The sequence below is a fragment of the Pteropus medius genome, unplaced genomic scaffold (assembly GCF_902729225.1).
Source record: "Pteropus medius unplaced genomic scaffold, Ma_sr-lr_union100, whole genome shotgun sequence".
In the NCBI taxonomy this organism is placed as follows: domain Eukaryota; kingdom Metazoa; phylum Chordata; class Mammalia; order Chiroptera; family Pteropodidae; genus Pteropus; species Pteropus medius.
Genome location: NW_024344437.1, coordinates 7,289,173 through 7,314,497, shown reverse-complemented (window position 1 = coordinate 7,314,497; position 25,325 = coordinate 7,289,173). Strand labels below are relative to the sequence as shown.

The 25,325-nt window shown below is 41.1% G+C and overlaps 1 protein-coding gene across 1 annotated transcript in view; it reads right to left on the bottom strand.

Annotated features, from left to right (window-relative positions):
• ATP8A2 (ATPase phospholipid transporting 8A2) overlaps positions 1–25,325 on the bottom strand; it is a 236,978-nt gene that overhangs the window by 121,337 nt on the left and 90,316 nt on the right. The window lies entirely within an intron of this gene.

The following is a 25,325-nucleotide window of genomic DNA, read 5'->3' as shown; positions in this document are numbered from 1 at the left end:
TAGACTACCAGTGTCACCCCCATCTTACGAATAAGGAAACTGAGGCACAGAGCGTTTAAGTAATTGGGCCTCAGGTTACACAGGATGGAGTCAGGATTTGACCTCCATCTGTGGTCTTCTGCCTTCTATTTTCTATCCCATTTGTTGAAAGACTCTTAGAAATAACAAGTGTTGCTGTATTTTTGGGAAGAGACCCTGTTTGTCATCACACGTTGAAATCAAGTGACCAAAACACTGACATCTGACTAGCTGGCAAAACGGCTGGCACTCCCAATTCACTCTGCTCATTTGTACACAAATATTTCTGAAACAAAATATAAATTATGCAGGGGACATACCACATTCACTATGATAAAGTTTAGCTATGATGCATTTAAACTACAGATAATGGATAGTCAAATAATTATGTTGCAAGATCTGGGAGTATATTATTTCCTTTAATGATTTTTGGGGGGCTATGAACTTGAGAAGCAGCCTGCTCATGCTTAGTGTCAGCTCTCAGAAATCTAAGGGATCTGTTTGTTCCCAGTTAGAAGAATGTAACAGCTTCCTCTCCTCCCACGTTGTCCTGCCTCTCCATGAGGGGTACTCGCAGCCGGGGGAGCATTTCACTTAACAACTGCAGAATATCACTGTGTCCCACCATCTCCAGGTCACTGCCCTGATGGTGTTCGACTGCAACTATGATAATATTCTGAATGATGTTAGAAACTTTACCGTGGAAGCAAGAAAATTAAGACCATCCATCAAGGACAACGCCCATTTCATCAATGTAGGATGTACAAGTCGGCCTATTCTTCCATCCCTCAGACGCCACCTGTGAAACACCTAGGTTTCCTGAGAAGTTCATCCCGGCCTTCTTCTACCCGTCGGCATCCTTTAATTAACGTAGCCCCGAACTGGTGCCAATTTTGGAGGCTTCTCCTGAACACAGTGGGGTGCCCCAAAAGGTACCCCAAACAGAGCCTACATCTGCTGAAAACTTCTCAGGATCACAGCATCATCAAAACATACATCACTGATGAGTATTTCATAAACCACCTGCACAACGCCACTTGCAGAAAGATTTAAAAAGGGGTCACAGTGACAAAGACTACAAAAAAGGCAAGCTAGAGGGAGATGACCTTTTATGTCTACAGTCCAAGGGTGCAGACTAAGGACAGAAAAGAGTTTTGCCCATTAGAAGTTTCCTCTGCCCGCCCAAGAGGAAACCACACATTAGATGGAATATTTGATCTTGTAAGGCCAAAGGATGGCCTAGGGACTCGCTGCGGTGGCTCAGTTAACATCACAGCAACTATCTTCAGTTCTCTGCCAGCATCCTTCGAAGTAATCCACTGGAGAGTGTGAACGAGCCGAATGGACCTGCTCTCCATCTGCACCTGAAAAGCCTGTTGGATTTCGAGGTGAACAACGCTTCCTAAAGTGCGCTCCTTCACGCCTTACCTTCACGGGCATTCGGGGCAGAAAGCAAAGGTCACCACCTTGTCCCTCACCTTTCTCCCATTCACTCCATCCTCTCTCTTTCATCAGCATCTGGTCAGTACCTGAGTCCCACGAAGTGCACCTCTTCACTCTAAGTCTAATCCTTATTCTCTCTTCCAAGTAAGGCGGCCTTACCTCCTCTCCTGCCCGGAACACTGCTTCTCTGCCTTCTCATTCCTATCCCACCACACTCTCCACATTGCCAAGGTGATGCTGCTAAAACACACATCCACGCGTTAATTTAACCAATTTACTGAATGTCCACTGTGTGCCCTGCACTACGTATTGGGGAGATGGCAGCAAAAAAAGACCAAATCTTCCTGGTCCTCAAGAAGTTGATAATCTAGCAGGGAAGAATAATATTAGATGAGTGATTACACAGAAAGAAAACATTAGAATAGAAGATGGGTTGTTATGCCATATACAGTAGAAAAGACATAACCTAGTGAAAGGATCAAAGAAAACATCTTAGTGGAAGTGACGACTCGGCTGAAATCTAAAGATTAGGGAATTATCAGGAAGGAGAGTGGAGGAAGCGATGGAGAGCATTCCACGTAAAAGGAATAGAGGCACAATTAAAAAGGACACGCGACACGGTCCAGGAAGCGAAGGCGCTTCGACAGAGCCCAAACGTAGTGTGTGCTTTAAAAACTCTACTGAAGGAGAATCGATGACTTTCCCACGCACCAATAGCAGCTAATTGGAAAAGCAAGGAAATGCCATTCCCCACCACCCCCCATACACTCAAAGAAAAAAAAGAAAATTACATAACAGTGAAAATACACACAGAGAAGTAATCTTAACAAGAATATTACATGAAAAGGTGAGAATGTATAACAGACCTTGTTTTGAATGACATGTTTAAATGGCAAAAAACGTACTATATCTATTTTGAGTAGAAAGATGAGATATGTTTTTAAAAATAAGAGTAAGGAGGATGGATGATCAGTCTTAATTGACAGTCAGACATTAAGTCTGAGCTAAATAAAGCTGTCATCATTAAGACTGAGATGCTGGTATTAGAACAGGCTGCCAGCGGAACCAGCGAGCCCCGTGACAGTCTCTAGCACACCCTGGAGTTTACAAGCAAGACAGGAATCGCGCATCAGCAATGAAGGAAAAGATTGCTCCATAAATGTCACTGGAACAATCAGGTAGCTATTCGCAAAATACATTTAAATTAGTGATTCTCGACCCTGGTCGTATATCAAGAACTGTGGTATTTTTAAGAAACAAACATCTCACCACCCCACCCTGTCTCCAAATTTAGGATTAATAAATCTGGAAGAAAATTGGGTAGAGGTCTTTCTAAAAAGAGCTTCAGGTGATCTGATCATGCAGCTGGAATTCTGAATCATCGTTTACAGTCTTACTTATTTCATATCACAGGTCAGAATAAAATTATAGATTAGAAATACAAATAAAATTAAGTTAGAAATTTTTAAACCTTTAATTTCTAAATATAAGATGGAAAAGTTTAAAAATAATGAAATAAATTATAAAAAAATAACTAAAATAAAAATTAGAGAAAATCATTTATAACCAAGATGTCAGCTGGATAATGAATATCTTCCATATATAAAGACACAACTTATAAGGTGTGATTAAAAAAATACTTAATATACACAAGAGGGAAAGAGACATGTACAATTAAACGCCCCCAAATGGCCAATAAATAAAGTCAAATGTTTGTTCTTTGAAAGGTCTAACAAACTCTTCTAGCAGTATTGCTCTAATGAACAAGATTTGAAATAAATCGACAATAAATTGAATGCAAATGAGATGCTACAGTCGTAAAGTTAAGAAGATCATAGCTATGACAACATTAAGCCAATAAATTTGAAAATCAAATGACATGAAGGAATCCCTAGGAAAAAAGGTCATAGCTTAATAACCTAACTTCCAAAGGAAGAGAAACCTCAGTAATCTCATGACTTAGCAAGTTGACTCAGTACTTGAAATCTATCCACAAAGAAAATTCCAGGTAAATTCTACCAAACATTTAAGGAAGAAATAGTTCCAGCTTTATACGAAGTCAGAGAAGAGAGAAACGTCCCTCACTCCTTATTGTGAGTTCCATAACTGAGATCATAACCCAATAAGGACAATGCAGGAAAACAAAAATTACAGACAAATTACTCTCAGATATAGATGTAAAATTTGAAATAAATATTTACAAAGAGAAGTCAATAACGAAGAAATAAAAGTAATCACCATGACCAAGTTGGATATCTCCAAAAAGGCCAGATTGTTTTAATGTTGGAAAATTTGTAAATGTAGTTCGAAATTTTTTTTTAATTAAAAAAATATCATAATATCTTCTCAATGGATACAGAAAAAAGTATTTGATACAATTCAGCATCCATTCATGTTTACATGATAAACGGTGTCTACAGAAAGTTTGCAGTAAGCAGCACTGTTAAAAGTAAATCATGAGAAGGGGAATTCAGATCAGAAAAAATCAAAAGTAGCTCCGTGATACTTTTGTGTGCTGAGGGCCTCATCAGCAAGGTTAAGTCAAGAAAGGGAAATTAACCATTAGGGCTGGAAAAAAGTGTCAAAACTGTCATTCAAAGTTTGTATCATTATTTATATTAAAATTCCAAAAGAACCTACATATAAGAAATAACAACAGAGTTTAGCAAGGTTCGTAGATTACGAAATAATGCACTAAAATAGATTTTATTTAGAAATGTTAGCAATGTATAGGTAGAAAATAAATTTTTTAAAAAAAGTTATTATGTATCACTGCATAGAAAAAACATAAAGTATCCAGAAATAAATCTAAAATACATGGGAGACCTTTAAGAAGAAATTATCATTTTTTACTGGAAAGACAATTAAGGAATTACTAAATAGAGAGACCATGTCATTGATTATTTGACTTAATGTCATAAAGCTATCATTTCTTCAGAAAATGAACTATAGATTAAATGCAATTATACTCAAAATCTCAAGAGAGTATTTCTAGAAAAGAAGACACAAGTCTTTCCTGAAGCAGAGGTAAGGAGGGGCGTGCCACAGAGGACCTCAAGACCTGCTGCGAAGCTGTGACAATAGGGATCACGTGCAACTGGTAGAGAGAAACAAACTGACAAATGAAAAAGACAGGAACGTCGAGATCAGACCCACACATATGGGCACTGACGATAATCAGGGGAAAGATAGATAACCATTCAATTAATGGCACTGGTACGATTGCTTATGCCCATAAAACGAAATACAAAAACAGACTGGAATTTCACAGCCTGTGCAAACAACAAAAAAATCATTTCGATATGACAAAAATAATTTATACAACGATATGAAAAATTACCTTTATGATCGCAAGGAAAGGGTTTCTGAAGACCCAGAAAGCCCAAGCCATAAAAAGAAAAACAACTGATTAATCTGCGTTATAATTACAAACTCTCCTTCATCAAAAGAAACCACGGAGAGACCGAACAAACAAGCCACAAACTGGGAGAAGACATCTGCCATACATACAAATTAAGAAAAATTTTAATATTCAGAGTTGACAAAAGAACTTTTATATATCGGGAAGAAAATTACAAACAACCTAATAGAATAAACAGCAAAGGACATTAAAAAGAGCTTTAGAAAGGAGATATTCAAATGCAGATAGGTAAAAATTAGGAAGTCTTACAATATTAAGGGCTGGAGAGAGGATGGAGCAACAGAAACTCTTATGCTGCCTAAAAATATCTAAATTGCCACAACCGCCCTGAAAAGCAGTTGGCAAACAGGGAGACCCAGCAATTCCAGGCCCAGGTACAGGCCTTAGAGAAACCTTTAAACAGCAGGGGTCACACACAAGGCTGATCAGGAAAACACTGTTCCTAGCAACAAAAACTGAAAGCAGCCAAATATCTATCACCGGAGAGAGGATGACACATCATTCCACGACGTCACACTGCACAGCCGGGAACCGCACCTGCGTTAAAACGTGGACACATTTTTCAGCACGACGTTGAGGGGAAATGAGCAAAACCCAGAAGATCCCACACAACTTATTTTTTTGAAGCTCAGAAACATGCAAAACTGAAACATATGCATTAGGAAGACACTGGTATGTGGGAAAAGCTGGAGTTTTTTTTGTTTTTTGTTTTAAACCAGGAAATAACAAACATGAAGTGCGGGATGGGTGGGGGTGAGGGGAGAAGGAGAACAGGGTAGGAGGTGACTGCACCATAGGTGGATTCAGGAGGAGCCCCCACAGCGGGTGTGGGGTTCGTGGCTATTTATGCTTCACAGAGTGTCGTATCTATGCTGGGTCTATTATATGTATTTAAAAGGTAACGGCATCTTCTGGAAAACTAAGAACGTTGGGTGCATTCGAGATAGTAACATCTAGAAGTAAGAATTTACAGACCTCGGCTGCGATCAGGTGGTACGGAGAACAGTACTCGCCGTGGGACTCGTGTGACGTTCGCACATGTGTCCTGAAGCACTAACATCCATCATTCGTGTGGACTTAGAGTCGACATTAATAGCACGTAGCATGAGGAATGCACGTTATAAAATAGAATTCAGTCAGTCGACTCATTTCTCGACGTCTGCTCTGCACCAGCAAGGGTCCAGGTGGAAATACCACAGAGAGTTTACATTTCAGTAAAAGCCAGACCCTCAGGGAGAGCATTAACTTGCTCAAGACGAAGCTTCCAGAATTCTAGGATACTCCTTCCCTAGCCTCCAAATGCATTCCCCGCATCCTGTGAGTTCCACCTTCTACATCTTTCTTGACAGTCCCCAAGGTTTTAGCCCTAGACCTCCAACACGCCGCGATCCTGACACCACCGTGTCCCCTGCCCTCACCCAGTCTTCCTCGTGCACCCTCCACGCATGCAAATCCGGATGTCAAGTGTCACCGAATCCCCACAGAACGTTAGAGAGCGATCTCCTTGTTTAAAGCACTCAGCAAAAGCTCTACGTAAAACCATTATCTTACTATTGGGATAGTTTGTGTTTCTGTCCCCCTCCCCCACTAAGCTGTGAGTCCCTGGAGGATCAGAGGCCAGCCACTTCCTTTTATCCCTCTCCAAAGCAGGGAGCCTCAGTGCAATGACAGCAATTCTGTTTCAGGTATGTTAAGACACTCAAATCTGTACACAGAGGAAAACTTCAAAATCGGAGCATGGCCAAAAAGGCTTCCCGCCGCCCAGCCTGGGCCGAGCTTTCCAGCGCCTCTTTCTCCTCCCACAGACAGCGTTCCCTGAACCACGGAACAGCAGTCATCCCCTGCACGTTACGAGTCCACGCTCAACCACGTTTAGGAACACTCTGGATCACACCGACGTGAGTGGGTTTCTTGGCGTGGGGACATCTCTGAGACTTTACCCTGGTCTTGTGATTTGAGACTCTCCGAAAGGGAGATTTGGGATGTGGCCCCCTCGAAACTCTCCGGCCACATTGCCCTTTCACGTGGAAAATCTATTCACAGCCCGCAGTATAAAGATTTAGCAGAGTCTTCCCCAAACTGCAGCAACTGCCTTTCAGAGATGGCTTCCCACGTGTCTTCTCTTCCGTGCACTGTCAGGCTTAACCACCCCTGATTTCAGCGTGTCCCTGTCCCACATTCCCCTTTGTGTCCACAGCGTTCTATCTGGACAGAGTATGAGTTGACACCTGCCAGTGACACGGAGATAGCACACAGATGAATGCGGATTCATTTTTTCCCTGGTTTTGCCCCTATACTTTTTCAAATGAGAAGGAACATTCCTCAGAGCAATTTCAGGAGATATTGTGCGGCTTCTCTAAAAAAAAAAGAAAAAAGTGCTTGCTGACGACCTGGCCGTTCTTATTACGGCTTCCAAACCAACCGCCGACCGTGGCGAGGATGCTCGTCCTCGGCGCTCTTCCTTCCTCTGGGAGGCCGAAGGAGAGAAAATTCCAACCGAAAATCAACCTCTATACCGTCGCAGGAGGCAACTGGAAGAAATGCTTGGTACAGGTCTTCTTTCAAATGTTTTCCACCGAAAGAAAAAACAAATAACAGTCATCGCATGAGGCCGTAGCAGACGCGAACCAAGACGCACGGACTTATTTTCGATGTCACTGAGGTCTGGGAGGATTTAAAGGGAAATTTCTCACGAGAGTCTTTCGAGGTCATTTCAGTCATAATTTAAGAGCCCTAAGACAAACAATTGTTCGTTCAGTTTTGAATTTTTGAATAGCTTAGTTTTAGGCCGAGTTTACGACGTGTTAGAACTTTACTTCTGGACGATAGCTTTGCGGGACCGGCGAGCGCCACACCGTAACAGCACTTACTGCAATTTTCACGTAGAGTCGCCATTTCGAAGGGCTGGTGATTTGGAGTCACTATGCGCTTACTTTTAAGAAATTATTAATATTCATGGGTCCAATTTATCTGATGTCTACTCCATCAGGAGCACAGCTCCCAACTGCAGTGACAGTCCCCCGAGAAAAGCTGATGGCGTTTCTGACAACTCATTCCGAGATGCTGTCTCCTAAAACAACCGTAAGTAGGAGGAGAGACAGCTCGTGTCTGTGTCAGGCTTGACTGAGTCAATCTACTTTAAATTCTTACATTTTCCGGCGAAGTTTGTGGCAGATTTTTAGGTGCAGCATTAAAGTTCATTTTTTTCCCTATTGCTTTTAATACTTGGGTGGTTTTTCCATCAACAGTAAAAAAATACTTGCAAGGTACTCTTTATTTTGCTATGATCTTGATTATATTAGATTTAGATTATATTAGATTGTATCATACTAGATTTAGTTGTTGTTATATTACATTCAATTGATCTGAACCTTCCCTCAGAACGACGTAGAGTGGCCACTACGTCGTCTTATTGTCGTCATTGTTATTGTATTGCTGTTATTGAGAGGGCTTAGTAAGAAATTAAGTTTGATGCCCACAGATGAGATTTCTAGAAAGACAAGGAGGTGATCTTTCAGGCACCCTCTCTGGTATATTTTTTCTCCAGTCTAGCATTTGTAGATACGCGACATACTCCCACGACTCGGTGCTTTGACTTAAAAGGTTGCATCACAGCTTATCACTCAGGCGTAAGAGCAGAACCCAGCCACCAGCAGCCAAGTCGTGTGGCTCCGAGAGCGACTTTCAGAGCCTCCCCAGTGCGGGAGTGATGGAAACCTCGGAGGGGTGAGAGATCCCCACCTTGGATTAGAGCAGCTTCGCAGTTGAGTTGGGAAATTAATAAAGCTTCCCATCGCAAAGACACAGATTCCTGCTCTCCCTCTGCATCTCTGTGAAGTTAAAGAAACCGCCCACCGGGCCGCCCCAGGCAGCAGCTCAGGCTTCCATCTTTCATCTACCTCCATCCTACCCGATGAGCCGCTCTGCTGCCAAGATCTTGCTCGTGGCCCACAGCAGCAAATCAGGTAACAGACAGGTGAGTTGAAGGGCGGGAGTTTTAGGGCAGAAATCTGATGAGTTGTGAATAATATGTAAAGCCGAAAGAAGTGGAGCTTTGACACTAACAGGAAGCAAAACATGCAATCCCCAAATATGCCGCATCTGCGTATCGATTATGCCGAATTAAAGTCACTTCAGTAACAGCCAGTACAAAAAGGACACTCTGACCCTCCTTCGTCTCCTCGAACACAGGAGATAAATCTCCCCTGTGAGCGGTACCCGCCCGGCACCGGAAGGTAATGAGACATCCTTATCACCAAGAGAACACGACAAAGAACATGGGGTCGGTACGGCGGGCGAGCTCAGGGAGGTCTAGGGATCAAAGTCTGCTCTGTCTCTTTGTCTTTGCTTGGCGTGACAAACATTCGTTTACCAAACGTTCTCTCTTCTCATCTCCCTGTGCCTTGTCTTCCTCGCCTTTGAAATCCCAGACCCCTACCCCGTTTCTTCTTAGCTCAAGACAGCATATAAGCCCTCAACTGCCTGACTGCCCTTGGGCCCTCATATTCTTATGGAGCCCCTGTACATAAGTAATTAAATTTGTTTTCTTCTCCTGTTAATCTGTGTCATTATGTTAATTTGATTATTAACATAAGAACCTAGAAGGGTGGGGTTGAAAATTTTCCTCCCTAACAATACCCATGTGGACGGCAGCAGCATTTAAAAAATATCCTTTAAAAATACTGTGATAATGTTCCGTGGGTAACTAGAAATAATCAGCATCAGCTGAGAAAGCATAGTGCTTGGTACAGGTATGACATTTGTCCTCTCAAGCTCATGAATAAAGCGGGAGCCCACCAACTCACTCCTTTTCACATGTAAGCAGGATGCATTTTCTTTTAAGAGTCAATTAAATCATGAATCAGTACTTGACAAGATGCCGTGGCATAAACATAAAGTTTGGATTACTTCAAAAACATAGCCTCTTTTCAACGCACCTTAGCACCGAAAAATAAAATTTTATTCTGGAGTAGAACATCAAATTTGTTCTGAACCTTCTGGTAGAACTGTTTTCAGTCTTTAAAAAAAAATTCTAAATCTATATCATAATGTCCAGTTTGGTAGCTGCCAGCCACATGTTGCTAGCTACATTTAAATTTAAATTAAATTAAGTTCAAAATTCAGTTCCTCGGCTGCACCAGCTACACATGACAAGCTGCCGTATCGGACAGCACAAGCAAGCATTTCCACTACTGCAGGATGTCCTATTGTACAGCACTGTTTTAAGTCCTGAAGACTAATTTTTTCCCACACAAAAAACATGAGTATGATTTCCTCTTGTTTAACAATTATCTGAGAAAACTATTCACTTGCTGGGTCAGAAACTGAAAAGCAAATCACGCTGAGCTCTCAGAGTCTCAGAAAAAAACCCACGGTCAACAGCTCAAGATGCAAATGCTGTTATTAAGCTATGCCGATGGAGGCACCTGGCACAGGTGAAGCCCGTAGCCTCTGGTACAGCCAGAGGCCTTTCAACCAGCCTCAACTCTCAGGAAACATGCCTAGTCAGTCCCAGAAGCCCTTGCTGCTTTCATAAATGAAAATGAAGGCTGAAGAACAGAACTCAGGAATTTTTTTTCAATAGATGAAGCAGATGCCTTGGTATGTCCAGAGTGTTAATAGAGAATAAACATCCTGTGCATTAGCCAATCAAATTGCTCTATTTACCACTCAACGCTCCATTTATCTGATTATCATCAACACTTACTATTAAGAAGTATATTTTACATGTATCGACGCATGGGGCTGTCTCAAGACTGCGGGCAGAACCATTCCCTCCAGGAAATACTCGGAAGACCTTCCTATTTGTAACAGCGTATAAGCAGCAGCTACTTGCATCGAACAAACCCCAGCTCCGTCACTTAAAATCGTTAGCCTGAAGCCAAGCTTCATCAGTGAGGGGGTGAACACTGATGCATGTAAAATCGGGATTAAGGCTGGGGCGTATTGGCAGGGGAAATTGACACTGTGAAGTAAGTGTCACGCCAAATAAATGTTGTCATAGGACGAAGGGAAAGGGCTGAGTCTCGACTGATTAATCATCTCTGGGGTGAGCTGCCGCCTCTCTTGGACACATGACAGTACCTGCAGTGGGCTTTCTGGCCGATGGCTCTGTGTGACTTATAAATTGTTCTACGAACACATTATTTCCCACTGATTGCAGGCAAAACTAGAAATATTTCAAGGCTACACAATTAAATCTCTGAACCACCGAGCTTTGGGATTATGTGACCATATGGTCTCAATTCACTTAGAAATAAAACTGTAGAAGCAAGTACCAAAAAAACCCTAGGCCTGATATTCCCACCCAGTCTCTACACTCAGGGAAAAAAATGTCCTTAACAGCATGAGAGTGGTGTGCATGTCTACGATAGAATAAGCATCGCTTTCTTAGAAAGAAATTGCCAACACAAAGATTTCAGTCCTATAAATATGTCACCATTTCTAAAGTCATTGATTTTGCCATAAAATTAAACTGTGGCTGCCATATGAATCTCAATATTATATTATCCCTTTTCCCTCACATCTCAAGTTCTCTCTCAAATATCAAAATAATAAAAATATTAGCATAAAGTTGTCAGAGAGAGCAGGCCAATTTACACACCACGTGTTAAACCAGCATTTCTTCCTTTGAGGTCAGGAGTTTTATACTGGAAAGTAGAAGCCACACCGGGCTAACCAGAGAGACAGAGCAGAGGAAAGGCTGGGGGGTGGTGACCACCGAGAAAAGAAAGAGAAAGAATGAGAGAGGACACTGATGGGCCCTCCTCTCTAGTTATGCTCTCTCCTTCACACTGTTTATGCACCAAAAGTGAAGGCAACAAAAGCAAAACTAACAAATGGGATGACACGAACTAAAACGCCTCTGCGCAGCAAAGGAAACGATCAAACGAAAAGGCAGCCTGCTGAATAGAAGAAAATATTTGGAAATCATATATCTGATAAAGGGGTTACCATCCAAAATATATAATACATATAAAGAACTTATACAGCTCAATGGCAAAAATAAAATAAAATAAAATAAAATAAATTAAAAAAAATCTAATTTAAAATGCAGGCAGAGGATCTGAATAGACATTTTCCCAAAGGAGACAGACAAATGGCCATCGGGTACATGAAAAGGCGCTCAGCATCACTAATCGTCAGGGAAATGCAAATCGAGACCACAATGAGACATCACCTCACACCTGTCAGAAAGACAAGAAATAACAAGTGCTGGCGAGGACGTGGAGAAAAGGGGACCTCATACACTGTCAGTGGGACTGGAAATTGGTACAGCCGCTACGGACGACAGCGTGGAAGAGCTCAAAACACCAAAACCAGAACTGCCACACGAGCCAGCAGGTCCACTGCTGGGTGTCTACCTGAAGAAAACAAAATCAACATCTTGAGAAGATATATGTACTCCACGTTCACTGCAGCATTATTTATAGTAGCCAAGACTTGGACACAACCTAAGTGTCCATCAGCAGATACATGGGCAAAGAAAATGTGACATTCACACACACACAATAGAGGCCACACACACACACACTGAAATATTATTCAGCCATAAAAAAGAATGAAAACTTACCACTTACAACAGGAATGGACCTTGAGTACATTACACTAAATGAAATAAGTCAGACAGAGAAAGACAAACACTGCATAATCTAACTTATATGTGGAATCTGAAAATTAAAAACCCAGCTCATAGAAAAAGAGAAGAGATCGGTGGTTACAAGAGGCAGGGGGAAGAGGGGTGGGGAGAAACGGGTGAAGGTTGCCAAAAGGTATGAACTTGAAGTCACAAAATATATAAGCCACAGGGACATAATATACAGCAATGTAACTATAGTTAATGACACTGTCTTGTATATTTGAAAGTGACTGAGAGAGTAAAGACTAAAAGCTGTCATCACAAGAAGAAAATTTCTGTGACTAGGTATGGTGACAGATGTTAAGTTGACTTATTGTAGTGATCATTTCACCAGGAGAAATCTTAATTTTCATCTTTTATACCAAGAAAAAAGACTTGATGTAACCTATGCTTTCATTATAGAGTTTTAACTAATCTAAATTTAAAAATTTTTTTAAATGCCTACTCTTTTCAATTACATGATTAGCTATTCTCACGAATAGGTTCGTTGAGTCAATTTATGCCTACACTGGAGGCCACAACGCTGCATGGATGACCCGTCCACTTGGTGACCCCGTGAACACTTTCGAAGGGCCCAGGGAGAGGCCACAAAGCTGGTCTTGGTCCCTGTCCTCAAGAAGACGAGGAGCCAGTGACAGGACAGACAAGCCAGAAGATAAACATGGCAGCAGAGTGACAGGGATGATGATCCACAGGCCACAGCCAAAGTCCTCCGGGACAGAGAATCACGCCGGGGCGATTCTGGATGTTCACGATGCAACTCGCGACGCAGCATCTGCGCGAAGACGGGGGAGGGAGCGGCCGCCTTAGGGCTGAATCACGTCCCACAGTAAGGAAACGGTTGGAGTCCGGATTCCCAGTGCCTTAGACTCATATGGGCGGCGATGCCCAAGGTCAAGTAAGAAAGGAGCAAGGGGATTCAGACGCAGCGGTTAGGATGAACGAAGGTGGGGAGACTACAGAAAGAGCCTTCTGGTGGTGAGCGGGAGGTTGGGGAGACACTCTAGAACTCGAAGATCCAGTCTGGTTAATTGACATAAAAGATCAAAGCAAAGTCGTGTGACATTATCTTACAGAGGAAGAATGGCTCCCAGGCTAGTGGGACTTGACTGTAATTTGCCTGAAGGAATTAACATTAAAGAAAAAACGACTGTGGATCAGAAAACGGTTGGTCCAAAACGAAAGACCCCAAAGAGGCCGACTGCGTGGGCATCTATATCAGCAAAGGGGAGGGTGCCTAGGAGGGTCCAGCAAGGCTCTGTGGGAGTCTCTCACGGAGACACGGCATGGCACCTGCTTCCATTAAACACCGAAATTAAAGAACGAAGAGCCCTTCAATCCTGAGTCCAAGTTCACCAAGCAGCATCTGACAGATAATCCGCTCAGCCCAAGCCACACACTCCGTTCACTCAAGAGTTAGGATTTCCTTGTTATACATACACTCGCAGCCTGGCTCAGAGAACTTGATGGCTTCAGTGGCATCAGCAGCCACGGTGGTGTCTGAATCCCACAGGACAGGGTGGGCATCAGGACACTGAGGTCTGGACGTTCGGCCTCGCCAAGGGGTGTAATGCATCCCCGCACAGTGCACACCCTTCGGAGGGGTCACAGTGCACCCAGCCTAGTCCTGCCTCCTTCCAGGACCTTCAGGCCCCACGTGACCTCTCTTCCCCCCAACCTGCTTCTCGACCTCATCCGCCCGTCTCGCTCGCTAGCCTCTGCCTCACCGTCACCTAGGCGTCCCACCAGTGAACTACCGGAGGGGCTTCGAATTTGCCATTTCCTCTGCCCCCTGAGCTCCTCCCCTGGCCCCATGTCATCATTACTGGGCCTCGGGCCAAAGGTCCCCTCCTCACAGAGGGCTCTCTTGACCGACCTATCGAAAGGTGCCCTCCTTTACCCCACAAGCCACTCCTTAATGCCCCAGCCCACTGCTTGTTGTCCTTCAAGGCCCTTAAGCCATCTTGTTGATTCATTTGTTTTTCTGTCCATCTCTCCAAGACTAAACTGTGAGCTCCACTTATGGGACCTTCTATGTCCTTTTTAACCACTTATCCCTAGTGCCTAAAAGTGGCACTTAACACCCTGCAGGTTGAACCAAAAAAAATAAAACTTCATGTTTCAAGCGCATCAGAGTCTTCAACCCTGGACCATGGACCGGCAAATCAGTCACTTCGGATTTGATTTTGACTATAAAATATCCGAAACATCGGAACAGCTAAGATACAGTTTAAAAAATAAAAAAAAATTGGAGCCAGGACAGCCTCCCTCAGCAACTCTACGTAGTTCTGTGGCCTTTGATCAGTCCCTTCTGAGCCCAATATATCTATGTGCGAAATGGAGACACCGGCGGTCACGCCACAGGCTATTTTAAGAGTTAAATAAAAATAACAGAGTTGTGTACCAATGCGTGACTCTTGGTTCATAAATAATTTTTATTTAATTTCTAGTTACTCGAAGGTCAACACAAAACTCAAAATGACAGTCAAGCGATGCAAGAGACCTGTGTGTGCTCTTTTCAACATCCTATGGAATGAAGCGTTGGGAAAACCTCCCTTCTGGAGGGCGGCAGCGACCCACGAGGGCTCCTCGCCGTGACAAAAGCTGTAAGGAGACACCCGTCGCCCCCACGTCCCCAGACCTTCCTACTCACTGCTCCAACGCACTAATGCTGGTTCCCACAAGAAGGTGTAATTTAATAATCTTTGAATTATGAGGCCCATATGTGTTTTTAAGCCCTGAGAGGGAAATAAATTAAACATTTCCGGAGTTCAAATAAAGCTATAGGACCAAGTGTAATTTCAGACAATTACTTCACCCTGGATGTAAAGAGCCATATATTTTTAAGTCACAGTTGCTCTATTCCGTTTAAACACCCTTTTCTAAACACTTAATGTTTTCAAAGACTGCGTTTGTTCTTTCTCCAAAAGGGATCTGATAAAGAAAAAGGTTTTCTCTTATGAAATAACACTTCTCATGTCTATTGATTACCAGACTCCAACTTATGTGTCCCTCATGACGAATGGTGCCTTGGATTCTCTGCCTGCTAAAGTAAGGACCACCTGTGGATCCACAATCAATGTCTATTTGCTTCTACCACTAAATACGCATTTTGTTCATTGCTCACCCGTGCCTACTTTAAGTTCTTTCCCCCCAAATGTGACTATATACAATTAATCACGCACAATCCACTTGTTGCTACGAAATTTTCCTTAGACCATTAAAGAAAAGCATGACCTTTTCGTGTATTTCGAGATGAGTCAAATGCAAAACTCTTATAGCTCTCAGCCGATTCCTGCATGCTATAGCTAATACAGTACTGCAGATGGAATGAATTTTTTTTTAAATGATATCACTCTAAAACTTACAGGAGCTGAAACAGAAGTGAAAAACTTAGAGGGGTGATCATCAGGAAAATTGTACTAATCGCTTTATTTGGGTAAATGGACTCTTTTTCTGAAAAGCAGCTCACACGGATGAGACCACCTCTGGGCAAGTGTAATTCACACAACTTATACTTACCCAACTATTAGTAGCAAATCACCAATGTGATAAACACAAGATTGCAGACATGCCTCGACTGCCTTCAGTACATATAATTTGGGGAAATACTGCAATTTGTGTTTGGGAAGGCCATTGTTCAAACTTTATGCAATGCTCCACAGCATGGGTGCCATTAAAAATACACAGAAAGACTAACATTAAGTGTCTTGTTAAAGTTAACTGGGTCTCTTAACAACTTAGCAAAATATAAATTAAATTGAGATGAAATTTTAAAAGGTAAAGCACTCGCCTACAGTTACGAAAAAATAGAGAATTATGGTTATGACTCAATCAGCCTGAGGCGGGCTCCGTAATTTAATTTCCTCCAAACTTCTCTCCTTTTCCTCTTCTGTATTCATAAACCACAAGCTATAAAAAGGTGACAAAGGAACTCTAACCCCTTCACTTAACGGATTGCCTCTTCCAGAGCCATAAATGCTATATATCCGGGGCTGGTACAGACCGGCGGAGGAAAAGCGAGGGGCATGTCAACTAGTCAAGTAGGAAAGAAACGTACAAATGAAAAAGCAAGACTGTTTCCATGAGAAAATATGCCTCTTAGGGCTTTGGACTCAGTGAGTGCATTAAGCACCACCTACAGGCAAAATAGTTTAAAGCTCTCTGACATCACGACATAACGTCTAGACAAACAAGCTTACCGCCCGGGAAGGAGAGAGAATAAGGCAAGCACCCCACTGTACCACGAACACAAGGCGGAATAAAATCCAGAAGATAAGTACGTGGAGATCTGAATCCGGTTTGAGGGGTGGAGGAAAAATCGAGATAAGTCGGGAAGGAATGACATTTCGGAGGAGTAGGATTAGAGCTGGGGTTTTAGGAGTGAATCAAGAAACAGAACTCACACGGTGAGAAATCCATTCTTTCAGTATCAAGTGCCTATCTCGGTGTGATGTAACGTGCTGGACCAATGGGGACAGCTGAGCTGTAGCAAGGGCCGATAGACCCGAGGGCCACCTTTGGGAGGCCTTCTACAACAGGTGAAAGGTTAGTGGAATTTTAGTTCCATTAAGGTAAAAACCTCCATCATCCAGAAGTCCATGAAGGTGATAGACAAAATAAAGAGAAATCGGTCATAATAATAAAATCAGAAAATGAGACTAGTTAGAAAAACTACTATATAGCAAAATATACATACATTCAGTGAGTTTATAGGATTTTTCTCGTTACCTCTTTAAATCCTTCCTTGGGGGGAAAAAAAATTAAGAAAGAAAAAACAATCTTTCATCATTTCTGAGTTGACATTGAGAAGAACTTTTTAAAAAAAATCATGGTCATAGCCTTTTTGTTCGTTTAATATTTTTTGGGGGGTGCATCTTAAAATATAGTCTTTAAAATTCATTTGCTTATAATTAATAACAAAATATTAAAGATATTTAATTTAGAAGATTTCTAATGAACTTAACACTAATTTTTAAATAAGCAAATCTTTGCAAATCAATTTTTTTTCTTAAACTAATACGATGACTTTGGTCTGCAAATAACTGTACAATAAGTCCTATAAAACATTTGTTTCCGATGATTTTACCCTTTGCCAAGGGATGAGAGGGAGAAGCCATGAGAGGAGGACAAGATTCATTTACTTTTCAAGGTTTCAAAATCTACTAACTCTAAATCTCGACAGCCCCACTTTCTCGTGTTGTCCTTTCTCCTTGTCTCTGCTCAGAGCCACCCACCGCGTTGTCGCTCATCTCATTCGGACAATTCCCGTTTCTTTTTTCCTTCTCCGTCAGAAACTAAACTGGCCAGTTGCCAAAAATCTGCGTAGCTCTACTTACCCCTCTCCCACTTGGCATATGAATAAATTCCCTGAAGTCAAGTCTTGATTTATAAAAACAGCACACAGTCAAGGAGTGATGGAATCACATCCACAGGACAAAATTCAGGGCCAAAATTCAGGATTTTAAAGGATCGAACTTTGGGGTAAATTTGCTCCAGATTCAGTACAAATTTGTTTCCTATGATTTGTAATTTTGACAACCACCTTTCAATCCTTCAATAGAAACCAGATCTCTGAGTTCCTACAGGAGAACCCACCATCATATAAGGAGCCCCACCTTGCCCTAACCCTGAAGTTTTCTGGGTGATGGAACCTTCCTTATACATCAGGACTGAACTTAGTAAACATCAACATTAGCTAAAATGAAGAAAAATGGGCTCGCTCTAGAGACGTACGATGGTTTTCTGATTTGGCAAAAAAAAAAAAAGAAATGAAAATCTCAGTAACTAACACTTCTAGTTGGAAAGAACAGATTATAGAATGTGTCCTTTTTTCCTAGAATTCAGTCTTTTATTTGAATAAATATCTTAGATCATTTATTTACTCATTATCATTTTGCATATGCCGATAAAAACTAAAAATTAGAAATTACCTAAGTTCCTATAGAAAGGGGCATACAGAAAATATATTTTCCCCCATGAACTGAACTGAACTGAGTATTTGCCATGTGTATGCAATTAAAAATGAAATTTCCAAGGTTCTTTTGAGAAAAAAGGATTCCTCTTTAATTTTCTCAAAACTTTTAAACAAATATAAAACTCCATTATTCATACATCTTACCATACAGGAATAATAATACATTATGGTGAATTTATTGTGTGTGAATTATGTTTCAATAAAAAAAAGAACGCATTAAATAAAACCCGTGAAAATTGTATTTAAGAGAAAGGAGCTGATTTCTCAGCTCTGCAAAGTTTCCAAGGTCAACATTTACAAGCATTATCGGCCTGAGATAATACTTTAGAATAAGTACATTTAACTCTTTAAAACCCAAGACAATGGCGAGAAAGCACCATGTAGCACAAAAGGTTGAGCAAAATAGAAACCGGAAAGTAAACACACTCAGTCAAAAATAGGCCACTTCTCATGGTTAAATTGTCATCCTTCCACCAATGCAGCTCACAGAATAAGAAATCTGACATTTGACACACTTAAGTAGATTTTATAGCACATCTTCCCTCGTTACTAAATAAACACTTCCTGACACATCTCAAGGTACCTTCTTGTGCCCTGGAGAAGAAGACGGACACAAAAATATCTCAGATAAGATGACCGCCCTGGGAATACTGAGGCTAGTGGGGAGGATGCTTAGACCAACGATTCCAACAGCACAGGAAGTGACCCAACGAGGCCAAACAGTGGCATCGACAATCCTTTATTTCTATCCACAGGGACATTGCTCAGTCTCAATTTAACCTACCTCAAAATAATTTCCCAACATAATGATCACAGATTTCTTGAAGTTTTTCATATTAGCTTGCATTTCTTTTTCCTCTATGGTTTCACGCAATTTTACTCAAGGAAAAAAAAAGTTAAATGTCACCATTGGCTCATTGATTTCCATTTTTCCCCTTGATGATAGGAATCAAGAAATATGATTCAGAAATGCCTATTTCTGACATTTTGTTCCATTATTCTATTAAAAAGGGAATAAAGAGTTTTCAGTCTTAATGTAAGATTTCTATCAACTGCAAAACTGTTTGTGCTTGAAAACTATTTCCAAACAATATGAGGATTTTCAACACATAATATGTTTTTCATTCTTCTCAACTTATAGGCTATTGATGTATTATATTTCAAATCGATATTTGATCCCCCCTCGATATTATCGAATGCATTCAACATTAATTCAGGTTTTATCATACATTTAACTTTTCTTTACTTTTTAGTTCTTGGTGCAACGTAGATCTTCCACCCAAGATCATTTTCTTTCTGTATAAAATGCATTTTTTAATGCATTTTAACATTTCCTGTAGAAAGGGTCAGTTGGTGGCACCCTCTCCGATTTTGTTTCTGTGTGCGTTTTGATTTTAAACTCATTCTTTTCTTTATATAACATTATATTAGTTTCAGATATACAACCTAGTGATTCAATATCTGTATATACTGCGAAATGATCAGCACAATAAGTCTAATTAACATCCATCGCCACGCATAGTTACACTCATTTTCCCCTTGTGGTGAGAACTTTTAAGGTGTACTACTTAGCAACTTTCAAATACACAATACAGTATTCTTCGTGTGGTCACCACACTGCACAGTACACCCCAGGCCTTACTTTAGAACTGGGAGTTCATACCTTTGACCCCCTTCACCCATTCCTCCCAACCCCCCACTTCTCAAAACCACCAATCTGTTCTCTGTTTCCGAGTTGGAGATTTTATTTTTTAGATTCCACATATAAGTTAGATGATGCAGTGTTTGTCTTTCTCTGTCTGACTTATTTCACTTAGCATAATGTCCTCAAACTCCACATCCATGTCGTTGTAAATGGTAAAATTTCATTCTTTTTTTTTATGGCTGAATGATATTTCAGTGTGCATGTGTGTGTGTGAATGTCAGTTTCTTTACCCATTTATCTAATGATACACACTTAGGTTGTTTTCATGTCTTGGCTATTATAAATAATGCCACAGTGAACCTCGGGGCGCAGGTAGCTCTTGGAGATAGTGATTTCACTGCCTTCGGATAAATACCCCAAAGTGGAACTGCTGAGTTGTATGGCAGTTTTAGTTTTAATTTTTTGAAGAATCTCCATACTATTTTCCATAGTGGCTGTACCAATTTGCTATCCCACCAACAGTGCATGAGGGTTCCCTTTTCTCCACATCCTCGCCAGCACTTGTTATTTCTTGTCTTTTTGACAACAGCCATTCTGACAGATGTGAGGTGATATCTCATTGTGGTTTGATTTGCATTTCCCTGACGATTAGTGATGCTGAGCATCTTTTCATGTATCCATCCATTGGCCATTTATGTGTCTCCTTTAGGAAAATGTCTATTCAGATCCTCTGCCCATTTTTAAATCAGATTATCTGTTTTTTTGCTATTAAGCTATATGGGATCTTTACATATTTTAGATATTGCCCCTTTTCAGATACATGATTGGCAAATATTTTCCTCCATCCTTTATATTGCCTTTACCTTTTCGTCAATGGTTTCCTCTGCTGTACAGCAGCTTTGGTTTGAAGTGGTCTCCAAACTCACCCCTGAAATTTTTTCCTGCCTGTAAAACTCTGGATTAGCAGGTATTTTTCTCCAACCTTGAAGATTCCATTCTGCCGTGTTCTGTTGCTGGTGAGAAGTGCCCCGTCTCTCCTGAGAAAGTAATCTCCCCTTCCCTACTCCCCTTCCTGTTCCCAAAACCTTCTCTTTGTGTTGGGTGTTGAGTTTCGCGGTAATTTATCTTGGTGAAGATGTTTTACTGACTCTGTTTAGGGCTTATTGGGCTCTTTGGATCTATGGAACGGTGTCTTTTTAGCATTTCTGGAAAATTCCTAGCTATTATTTCCTCAGGTTTCTTCTCCTATTTTTTCCCTTCTGTCCTTCTAGGACATGACGAAACACATGGTGACCATCCTCAGTCCATCCTGTATGCCTCAGCCTCTCTCCTAGATTTTCTCTCCTTATTCCTCTCTACACTGTATTCTAGACTAAAGTCAAGAAACTGTGGCCCATGGGCAAAATCCATCCTATGGCCTGTTTTTTGTATGGCCTGTAATCTAAGAATTTTTCTTTTTACACTTTTAAAGGTTTGTAACAAATAAATGAATGAATGAATGAATGAATAAATAGGTAGATAGATAGATAGATAGATAGATAGATAGATAGATAATGAGAACAAAGAATATGCCACAAAGGCCTCATAAGACCCACAAAACCTATAATATTTACTATCTGGCCTTTTATAGAAAAAAGGTTTGTTGATCTCTGTTCTAGATAATTTCTTCTTACCTATCTTTTGCTTCACAAATTCCTTCTAGAATTCTAGAATTATCTAATATACTGTTCAACCCTTTCTTGGAATTTTTCATTACCAGAAATTTTGTAGTTGTTACATTTTTCCAGTTATTATACTTAATTTCCAGTTGTTATATTTTCCAGTTATTATATTTTTCATTTCCGCAATTTCTATTTAGCCATTTCTTACATCTGCTATGCTGCATTTTATAGTTTACTATTCTCTCCTACAGATATCCTTAGGCTTACTGTCTATTTTTTAAACCACAGTCAGCATGGTTCTTTCATACCTTACACCTGGTTATTCCCATATCTTCAACCTTTGTAGTTTATTTCCAGTGTCTTTTTTTTGTACTAATTGCCTGAGAGATCTTTTCTCCTGTGTTTTATTATTTGCATCCGTGAACTCATTATTTGCACTCAAAGTGTCTTCCTACGAAGAACATCTGAATGTGCTTCTGAGAGATGCTTCTGAATTTGCTCCTGGACCTTACAGGAGAGGAGAACCCAGGCTTCAAGCCCACCGGAAGCTCGTTTTACTTCCGGTTCAGCCTCACCCTGAGGCTGTGGCTCTTTAAGGCCCCCAGCAGATGCCCCAGCACAAAGTGGCGACACTGTCCCAGCCCTCCCTTGGTTCCTGGGTTCCCGCTCTCCCTTCGGCTTTACCTGAGACTCTCACACTTGTCTTCTCTTCAGTGCTCTTAAAAATATTTTTTTTTAATATTTTATTCAACAGTCTTACTTATTTTCGGTAGGCTTGGTTAGGGTAACCTGCTCTACCGTTACTGGAAAACAGAAATTCAAATTCAAGTTTTGAATTACATTGTCGCCATTTAGAGACTTGAGGGTTCTTTCCATTTCGATGCTAAGGAAACTCCTTCTCATAATCCAAGAACCGAATAAAAATGCAAGTTGAATTTAGTCCAGCAGTACGCGAGTCCACGTGTTCCAGAAAAGTCTTACGGCGTACCAACTACTACTCGCATCTCCTTTCTACCTGCGGTGTGCAACTCGCCCGGTCCCACGTAGAGATGTTGCAAAAAAAGGACATTTTAACTATTAAGAGAACGTTAATTCTATCATTTCTAACAAAAAACCTGGTCTCTTTTTTTAATTAATTTTTACTGCCATTACTGTAATTACTCATTGCTCTAGAGTGGGGTTCCCCAACCTCCAGGCCACGGACCAGTACTAGTCCATGGCCTGTTAGGAACCAGGCCGCACAGCAGGAGGTGAGCAGTGGGTGAGCGAGCAAAGCTTCACCTGTATTTGCAGCTGCTCCCCAGCGCCAGCATCACCGCCTCAGCTCTGCCTCAGATCATCGGGCATCAGATTGTCATAGGAGCACCGGTCCCTGGTACTAAAAAGATTGGGGACCGCTGCTCTAGAGCTTAAAATAAGCTAATGTCCTAATAAGATTGTTTTCAAGTATCCCACACCAGGGTTCTCACTAAGTAAAAAACCCAAACCCTGCCAGCATTCTCTTCACATGGGGCCACCGCGTGCTTCCTCCCCTTCCTGATACCCCACCCAGCATCCTCTCCCACGCACGACAATAAATCTTTCCCGATGGCATCCAGCTCTTCTGGGAGCAGCAAGACCCTGCAGGAAGAACCATCTACGCCAGTATCTTTTCCGCTTTTCTCCCTCGCATGTTGCCCCGACACTATTCCTCAGCTCCTGACTGCTCAGAGGTCAGCTCACGTGATTACCCATCACACAGCCAAGCACTGCTCCTGGGCCAGTTACCGGAGTAAGTCACCCTCAACCTGCCTGTCATCAAAAAAATCGCTGAAGTCCTAGAAGCGGTGGAGCAGTGCCAGTTAAACTCAGGTACCAAGAGAGTCAAATCAGAAAGCATAGGGATTTACGCCATCGACATCTTAAGTTCTTGAATATACTAAGAAATTTCAAAGTGCCACCTACATGTCCACCCACACCCATATGGCCTTTTATAGTGCGGACACCTGGCCACAGATTCTAACACTGCTTTCCTCAGTGGAACGTGACTGTACACTGGGAAACCTGCACATAACGTACAGACCAATCATCAATTTCTGCATTGTTTAAAGTCATAATATAAAATGTGGAGCCTCTAAGTGAGCTAATACCAAAGCAATGCATCATGAGGCAGCAGGGGTTGGTAGATTAAATAGAAAAGGTTTAACCTATTACATGCGTATGTGTCACATCACCAATAGCTATCTTGCAAAACAGTAAGAAGTCTTCTCCTTTCTTTCCCTATTTCTAATAGTTCTTATTTATTGTGTGTATATATTAAGATTGATGAGGGAGAGCTCAGAGGGAACAATGAAGGGGGGGGCATGTTTCTTAAAATATTCTCCCCAGGACCATGCTGATTTTTCCAATTCTGCAGTAATGAAGAAAACCATGGGAAAATAGAAATATAAATAATTTAGTAAATTTCACGATGAATTTTAACAAAAATTAATAAATTTGAGAAATTCAGAAATAAGACCTCAATAGACAGCAAAGTCGAGGTAACACCAAGCAAGAATTGGGTCAGCAAGGTGAGTACCTAAGGCCTCGTCTCTGGACCTAATTTAAGAGTTTTTTTGTCAAGATAAGCCACTTTGCAGAAGCCAAACTCTTCAAATCATTTCCTATTCACAAACTATCCTGTCACTTCTCAATGAAGGGAACTGATATAACAAAAACCGATTATAACTCACGGATTCAATGGAATAGAAAATCCTATAACTTAAATAAATTAAGATATAAAAATAATCAACCTCTAAAACTAAAATCTAATATTTAACTTCTGTCAATGCCACACGATAACAAGGAAAAGAACGTCAAGTTAATATATTAGACTATGATAAAGAAATTGTATATGGCCATGAAGTAATAACTCTCCACGTAATTACAGTCAAAAAAATTAACTTGAAGGAAATAAAACTGTTTTTACACTCAGTATGGCATTATAGCTTTTGTGATTTTCATACAAAGGCAGTGAGACTTTGTCCTTCTTGAATCTCCGTGTGGAGATTTATTCATTGAGTCTTGTCTACTACTAAAACTATAATTAAACTGTACAGTAAGCTATTTATATGTCTGCAATAATTTCCTGTTCAAAATACACCAGACTTCAGTTTTATTCTGCAAAATCATTTTCAATTACATATTTAATCTCTGTGTTATTGCTTAAATTACACACGTACCACCACCCCCCACCTAGATCCTGGCTGCAGACTCTGGCAGCAGCTGCCACATATGTCAAAGGGTTATTATTATGGTCAATAGCAGCCACATGTGCTAGTTGGCCACACAATTTGTACCCTATGACCTAATCCAACCTTTCGGATTTTGCTAATGTTTTTCTTAAAAATACAACGAGCGATTCCTAGTACTCATGATTCAGAAACAGAAAATACGTGTTCTAGAAGTAAGGCCTCACAGAAGTATCATTTTTCTCTCTAGATCCCAAAATAAGCAACTAGTTAGGAACTTAGAGATTGACAAGAGAAGGGGTGTCTGGAAGA